Source organism: Bidens hawaiensis, unplaced genomic scaffold (assembly GCF_021521415.1).
Source record: "Bidens hawaiensis isolate Kalapana, Puna unplaced genomic scaffold, B.hawaiensis_p1.1 tig00020649_1, whole genome shotgun sequence".
In the NCBI taxonomy this organism is placed as follows: Eukaryota; Viridiplantae; Streptophyta; class Magnoliopsida; order Asterales; family Asteraceae; genus Bidens; species Bidens hawaiensis.
Window position 1 is genome coordinate 63,639 of NW_027493163.1, and position 9,240 is coordinate 72,878.

The following is a 9,240-nucleotide window of genomic DNA, read 5'->3' on the forward strand; positions in this document are numbered from 1 at the left end:
CACTATGTCTAATGTCCTATCTTATAGTCACGGATCTGATACCAATATGTAACCCTGGTTTAAGTGGAAACGCCAGAGTGTAACGTACAGATTTCTCAAAACACATCTGACACTATTAAGTAGCAATATTATCATTAATTATTTAAGCATCAAATACACAAGTTTGAAAATAAATAAATACAAGAAAAATAAGAACAATTAAACAACTTGTCCATTTGTTGAAATACCCTAAGCTCTAATGTCTTTTCCGAGTATCATCCTCTAATAACGGTCCTTGTAGCATATATATACATACATATATATAATAAAGTCAACTAAACGAATAGTTGGTGAGTTTAGACAAGTTGTTATATAAATATATAAAAAAACCATGCAATTCCATGAGACGTGTAATAACCACGCAAGTAAGGTCCTTTCTAGTTGGTGACAACCAATGTACTCGGATTAGGGGTCCCTTATCCACTCATAACAAAATGGTCCTGAGTGAAATGGGGGCCTTATTGAGTATACCACGTGCAAGTAAGTTTTGAGCAATTAATCAAGTAAAACAAAAGTCCATTATGCGAATTGTATTTTGAAACTATAAACAAGTAAGCAACTGAATTGATAGGATATATATGCAATGTGTAAAAACGTTAAAAAGGGGGTGTGAGAAACTCACATTTGAAATTGATGATAATGTTGGTACATGATGTCAGTAGTTCAGTGTATAGTGTCTGTAATCGAGTCAGTTGGATTAGAGTTTTGTAATAAGCGAAGTTAGCTCACAAGTTCGCTGATATAGGCGAACTTGTAGAGTAAGCGAAGTTAGGGACAACTTCGCCTGAACATGCCAGGCGAAGTTGTCGTGTTATATAAACACTAGGTTACGGCTAGGTTTAGTAATTATCAGTTAAGTTGTTGATCGAGTTGTAACGAGTTGTCCAGTGTTTTGTGATTGATATCACGTGTTTCCGGTTGCAATACAACGAGTCTTTGTTTATTGTAACGTGTGTTTGATCGTGTTAGTTCGTATCGTCTTCTACGCTCATAACGTCTTACGTAGGGATTCCGCACCTACGTAGAACGAGATATTCCGTGTAGATCCAGCTGGGAACCTACAGATAAACTTGAAATAAAACCGAATGCGCGTTAAGGAAACCGAAGCGATCGAACCTCACGTACTGTAATTTAAAAGAATACAAAATTAAAGACTAACTAACGGGATTATAAAAGTTATATAATTTGGTTTTAGTTATATTAAATTATTATTTTTACAAAATTTTAACGATTCTATATGATTTTAATATTATTTAATCACTTAATACTAACATGAGAATTATATCGTTTATGGAACATCGATTTTAACGGTATTTTTATCTTAAAATAATTTCGTTAGTGTGTTATAAAGTTAACGAAATAATATAATATTAATCAGGTTTTTACGAAACTTATTGGAAACAAAAAGTTGGTTTTTCGGTGAAAAAATTGATAAAATTTAATTTATATTTATTTTTATTTAACTTAAAATAATTTAATTTGATTTATAAAAATTTTTGTAATTTAATTTGATTTATATCATAAAAGAAATATGGTAAAAAATAAAATACAAAAACAAGGCCAGACCCGGGTTCGAACCCGGGTCCTTAGGTGTAACACGGACTAAAAATGATCAATAATTGTATATTAATTACTTGGAATAGTTACGGGTTGATGGTGAACGGTGCATCGCCGAAGACGAACTTTGACTAACAAATTAGGTATTATTCAGAGTGTTTTAGATTACTTTGATGACATGGACCCTTTTAGTTGATCTTTTAGGTCCTATATATAAGTCCAATTGGAGCGTATAGGTTTTAATGATTGTTATTCTATTTTGATTAAAAAATAAGGCGGTTACACAGGATTAAATCGGCCATTATTAGTTGTTACGCGTTTTGAATGATGATTATTGGTCGTTGCTAAGGTCTAAGGTTGTTACAACTCGTTAATTAAATTAAATGGCGCGTTTAATGTTTTAATGGGGCTGCTGAAGCCAAATTCCTATCGCTGGAGGGGTTGCCAGAAAAACGACCGGGGGAGGGGGATAGGGGCTGGGTTGGGTTTTAATATTTCAATATTGTAATTTAAATATATTTACATATTAGCCCCCTCAAGTTTCAAGCTATTTTAAAAACATATTTAATTTAATATTTACCATTTAATCCTTATACTTTGAAATGTTTTATAAATGTAGCAAGAAGTTAATATACTTGGATAATTTACAAATTATACCCGCGTAGTTTGGAAATTGATTAAATTTAATAAAAATTTGAACCTCGGAGCTTAACACGAATAGAAAATGAATTATCGATAAACTTAAATCAATGGGAATATTATATTTATGATGAACAGTGAATAAGAATACATCGAAACGACAACACAGGTTGGTTTAAAGAATACAAATACAAATAAAAAAAATAAAAACTGGCAAATGTCACAACTTCCCCTTAGTTTGTTCATCTTTTCTTCTAACACCGACAACATAGTTGTTTGTAGCCAATCCAAAAATTCGGGTAGACTAGCTTCTGTGGCCTTTCCGACTTCTTCTGAGACTTTTTCGCGTATCTCCTCGGTCATGAGGGATACCGTTGTCACCAGCTTCGGCCAACATCCTTTTCAATCATTTATGAACATATACGATGTTTCCTTTTTATTTGATTCGGCTTAGTCTATAACATGCCTTAATTATTCATACTATGCATTTTCGGGTTCGAGTGTTGTACACGCCATCCCATTTCAATATTAAACCATTCACACTTATTTCATCTCCGGGTTTGAGTGTCACTACACCCCTTCCCATTGCAATATTAAACCATTCATACTTATTGCATTTCCGGTTTCAAGTGTCACTACACCCTTTCCCATTGCAATATTAAACCATTGATACTTATTGTATTTCGGTTCGAGTGTCACACCCCTTCCCATTGCAATATCAAACCATTCATACATATTGCATTTTCGGGTTCTAGTGTCACTACGCCCCTTCCCATTGCAATACTAAACCATTCATACTTATTGTATTTTCGGGTTCGAGTGTCATTACACCTCATCCCATTGCAATATTTAACCATTCATACTTATTACATTTCCAGGTTCGAGTGTCACTACACCCCTTCCCATTGCAATATTAAACCATTCATACTAATTGCAGTTCTGGGTTCGAGTGTCACTACACCCATTTCAATTGCAATATTAAACCATTCATACTTATTGCATTTCGGGTTCGAGTGTCACTACACCCTTTCCCATTACGATATTAAACCATTCATACTTATTGTATTTCCGGGTTCGAGTGTCACTACACCCCTTTCCATTGCAATATTTTTCCATTCATACTTATTGTATTTCTGAATTCGAGTGTCACTATACCCGTTGTCACTCTTACAACCAAATTATCACACTTAGATAATCACCCACCGGTGACTCTTACAACAGGTTATTTTCACCCCTTGTGACTCTTACAACCGAATGGTCACTCCCACCTGTGACTCTTACAGTGGATGTTCACGCTGGATGGTCACTCACCGATGACTCTTACAACCAAATGGTCAATTACTCATGTGACTCTTACAACGGATGGTCACACCCAAATAGTCACACACCGGTGACTCTTACAACCGGTTATTTTCACCCCTTATGACTCTAACAACCAAATGGTCACTCACACATGTGACTCTTACAACGGAAGGTCACACCCTGATAGTCACCCACCGATGACTCTTACAACCGGTTAATCACCCCTTGTGACTCTTACAACCGAATGGCCACTCACACATGTGACTCTTACAATGGATGCTCACACCCGGATGGTCACTCACCGGTGCCTCTTACAACCAGTTATTTTTCTCCCCTTGTGACTCTTACAAAGGAATGGTCAATCAGACATGTGAATCTTACAATGGACGGTCACACCTGAATGGTTACCCACCGGTGACTCTTACAACTGGTTATTTTTCTACCATTGTGACTCTTACAAATGATTGGTCACTCACAAATGTGACACTTACAACAGATGGTCACACATTACTAATCCTCTGTTCCAGTCACATATCTGTGACTAACATTTTTTATCCGATCCATGAAATCGTTAATTTAATCATATTAGCGTCAAAATAAACTCGACCATATATTCCACTATATCCACGTACTCTTCCTTACTTTGAAAATGGTTATAATAAACCCCAAAACATGTTGGTACTGTATGTTTAGTACCATATTGGCCAGGTTTAATAGTCCACATACCATCCATATGTGTTCTAGTTATTAGTCCACATAACATCCATATGTGTTCTAGTTATTACCGCATCCTACAAGTAACGAGTTTCAGTTTAGATTTTGTTTTTAATACACCTCATATAAGCATACCACATTAGGTTAACAATAAGTTTATCAACACCTTGTAGGTATGCTTCCAATTTGTTAACCACGCAGAAGTATACAGCCTTCACATCTTATATATTAATTCATACTTTACTTTTAACATCATGAGAACCTGTTTTATAATTGTTTCTTACCAGAATTTGGGATCAAGTCTTGAACTGAACACTTTCATATTTAATCTTTAACTCTGATACCAACTTGTAATACCCTTGAAATATAACCTTAAACAGACAGAAATATACATCTATTTTTTATTACTTGATCAACATAAGTGGTGACAACTTAACAACGTTTAACATCCATAAATATAGTTTAAAGCTTAACAAAATGCGGAAGCAATGAAGACGATTTTTATGTTCGGTTCGCATCACGACTTGATCTTCTTCTAGTACCATAAGTTTTTAGTTACCTGATAGTTACCAACACAAAACATTTAGTGCCTTATTATATAAATGATTTGTCAAGTCCAAAGTGTGAAATACTAAAATCATAAACTTTGTCCGTTTCTTAGCGCAGCTAATTTTGAAACCAAACCGCTGCGTAGCATGACGGCTGATGAGTTGACTCGAGTCAGTTGACCATCTCCCTCGCACTACATGTGCCTAAAAAATTGCACTCTGCTAAAGTTAGCAGACGTCTAGATTTACAGTCCTCTAATATTAGCAAGTGTCCAGATTTTCACCCCACTAATATTAGCAGGTGGCTAGATTTGGACCCCTCTTATATTAGGAAGTGTCTAAGTTGCACTCCACTTATGTTAACAAGTGTCTAGACTTGCACCCCTCTTATATTAGTAGTGTCCAGTTTTACACCCCTCTTATATTAGCAAGTTCTTGTTTTCTTTCCATTATTAATTTTGGTTTCTAACACGAATTATTTGGCATGTTAAGGGTATTTATGTCATTAATGTATTCTATTTTCTTTAAGTAAAAACTCCTATAATATTAGGAAGTTCTTGTTTTCTTTACATTCTTAATTTTGGTTTCTAACCAAAATTATTTGGTCCGTTAAAGGTATTTCTGTCATTAATGTATTCTATTTACTTCAAGTAAAAACTCGTCTAATATTAGAAGGTGTCCATATTTGCACCCCTCTAATATTAGCAAGTTCTTGTTTTCTTTCCATTCTTAATTCCGTTTTCTAAACCGAATTATTTGGCTAGTTAAGGGTATTTCTGTCATTAATGTATTCTATTTACTTCAAGTAAAAACTCATATTGTATTAGCAAGTTCTTGTTATCTTTTCATTCTTAATTATGGTTTCTAACCCAAATTATTTGGCCCATTTAGGGTATTTCTGTCATTAATGTATTATATTTTCTTTAAGTAAAAACTTCTCTAATATTAGCATGTGTCCATATTTGCACCCCTCTAATATTCACAAGTTTTTGTTCTTTTCCTAATTCTAGTTTCTAACCCGAATTATTTGGCATGTTAAGGGTATTTATGTCATTAATGTATTTTATTTACTCTAAGTAAAACCTCCTATAGTACTAGAAAGTGTCCATATTTGTACCCCTCTAATATTAGCAAGTTATTGTTTTCTTTCCATTCTTAATTTCAATTTCTAATCTTAATTATTTGGCTTGTTAAGGATATTTCTGTCATTAATGTATTCTATTTACTTCAATTGAAAACACGTATTTTCATCATAGCATAAACTATTTTATGGTTGGAATATAATCACACCTCGGCCTCTACAACTCCATGGTCGTTTATACCTTGGTTTCATTATCAATGTCGGTTTAGGGCCATATAGACCATCTAGACAACTCGTTCGATTCATTCTTGTGATATCCGTCACTTGTAAATAAATCCAACGTCATAATTTAGTTCCCCCATGGTCATAGACATGTTTTTGATATACTCAGGACGTCACATTCATCTCTATGACTTCATAAGTCATTTACATGTTGGTTTTGACAAGTCCTTTATTTAAATCGTGAAAACTTATATTTTTTATTATTCGAACCAATAATCAAACTTCTTCCAATCATTATGTCAACATACCTAAATCGATATAATTTCTTAACATAATAAAACGCAACATCTAGTCACGTACCTTAAAGCTTCCATTTTTGTTTCGTGTCCTGTCTTGTTAGATCTTCTGAATTGTCACTCGAGTTGCCTATAAATCACAACCAAGTTGAGGATACTTTTCTTTTTATTTTCTATTTATTAGCATATGCCAACATTATCCAAGAGTTTATATCAACCTCCTTATGTCGCGTTATACATTATATTTCTCATTCAAGCATTTCATCAAACACCTTGTAGGCATGATTTCTAAGTTGTACATTTAGCTAAATTTTATAACTTTCTACTTCATATAATCCTAGTTTCATTTAAATCTCACAATGTAACAACCCGAAATTTCCATGGAAAATATTAATTACGCCGGAAAAATTAATTTAAGTTATTAGAAAAATAATAATAAAAATGATAGAAGGATGGTGGGTTAAAATAGATGGAATTAAATCATGGACTTAGATGAAGATGGGCGTAAGGTCCATGGGCTTAGGGATTATTAATACCCCTTAAACCCTAATCTCTTCTATCTCCATCCATTATACAAACTAGCCTACACCATAAAAAACACACACATAAACCAAACACTCTCTACACCGCTCTCTAATCCATTCCGAAGCAAGCTGAAGGTAGATTATTGAATCTCTCAACTGAGCCAATAATATAATACTCGACACCGTAGCCACGGGGCGTCATGTGGTTCGTCGAATTCTAGATCTAGAAATGAAACGAGTGGTTAGTCGGTCGATAAACGAGCTTAAAGGTCACCACGGTCCGTTTATGAACCACCCGAGCCTGCCTAGATCAGAAACGACCAAAACCCGACCAAACATGATGAACAATGGCGGCCGACTGCGCCGAAATCGAGGAAAACCCAGAAAAACACGTTAAGGAAAACTAGATCTGAACATATACGTCTTATATGTTATACGAGCGTATATGTTCAGCGTATATGTATATATTTAGCATATATTTATATGCTTAGCGTATATGTTTATGTTCAGCGTATATGTATATGCTCAACGTATATGTATATGTTCGGTGTATATGTATACAAAGAACACATAAGTCACTTATGCGTATAAGTTATACGGCGTATAACTTATACAGACGTATTAGTTATACGGAGAAAGTTATACGTGGACTGACTTATATGGGGAATGACTTATGCGCTGGGTTGACTTATACGCCCAATGACTTATACGAGCCTAAGTGATTTCCCAAATAAACGAAAGATATACGGCGTATACGTATGTAAACGATAGATATCGACTTATATCATATATAAGCTTTGGATATGAAAATAATTAGTAATGAAAGGTGACATTTAAAACTAGAAATGACCTAGAAAGAAAGACCGAACTTCAGTTTTCTGATGAGGTTTTTAGTATGGACTTATATGATGACGTGGCAGCTCGGCCCCAGCCAGGGTCTCTGCCCCTTGGAACCTGCTAGAGGCTGCCGCCCCTAGACCCCGCTGCCACGGGCGCTGCCCCCGGACCCCCGTTCGTTGAGGGCTATATAAAATTAGAAATATGATATGGATAGTGATAGTTAATTGATACGTGTAATTGTTATACAGTTAGCCGCGCCCAGTTAAGGAAATGAGTTACCATTAACTATGAAAGGAACCGAGCTCAGGTGAGTTTCGAGCCCCATTTTCTTGTTATTTTTCGGAGCTGTGTGCATACTCGATGTGATAGTTAATACACTTACCTTAAATGGTAAGTGTATGATATGTGATTGTTTTTATAGAAAGGATTAAGTGTATGTATCAAAGTATATAAATATAAATATAACGAAGATAATGTATGGTCGTATGGTTGTATGGTGGTATGCTTAAAGGGTTGTAGACTCTAATAATATTTGCGAAGGTTACAGGGTTGCAGACCTTAATAATATATGCGAAGGTTAAAGGGTTGCAGACCCTGATAATATCTGTGAAGGTTTCATTGCTGTAGACCCTAATAATATCTGCGAAGGTTATAGGGCGAAAGGCTCTTTAAAATATATAGATAATTATGTATGTAATGTACATGCTAGAAGAATGAAAGTATGAAAGAAAGAAAGAAGCTACGTATCCATGTATGAAAGAAAGGTAGACATGTTAAGTATGTAATATGTATCTTAGTATATGTATATATGTAAGTGTGTGAATGTATTGTATGTTGCCTGATTAACTAGAACTCACTCAACGTAGCCGACTTTTAGTATGCACGCAGGTAATTACGTTAAAAGATCTAGCGTGAGAATGGCACATGGCATGGACTGAATGGCTGGCATCTAAAGATGGAAGTGATATAAAGCTAAATATTTATGTTTCCCGTGTATATTTTAATTAATATTTTAATAGTTTTTGTTCGTTTTTAGTCGAGAATTATATACTACTAACGTTTTTATGTTTCGTAGGTTCCGGGGTTTGATCATGATGAAAAAGGGCGAAAAACGAGCTAAAACGAGCCGAAACGGAGATCCGGGACGCATCAGGAAGGAACCGGACAGAGAACCGGTCAGACCGGGCCGGTCTGACCGGCCCCCATAGAAAAGCACGCCATGCCGCGCCTAGGGGAAAGGCAAAAAGGCCTAGACGCAGCGCCTAGGCACAACTGGGCTAAAAATAAGTTCGTTTTTTGTTATTGTCGGGCCTGGTTTTCGCTATTTAAACACCTTTAACTTAAACCTGAAAGAACCCTTAAGCAGCCAGCCGATTTTGGAGTTCTTGGAAGGATATTCTCGAGTTCATTGGTGATTTTGAAGGCGAGAGAACATCTGGTGAAGAGCTACACGTTCACGTTCGAGTTTACGGGTTTTA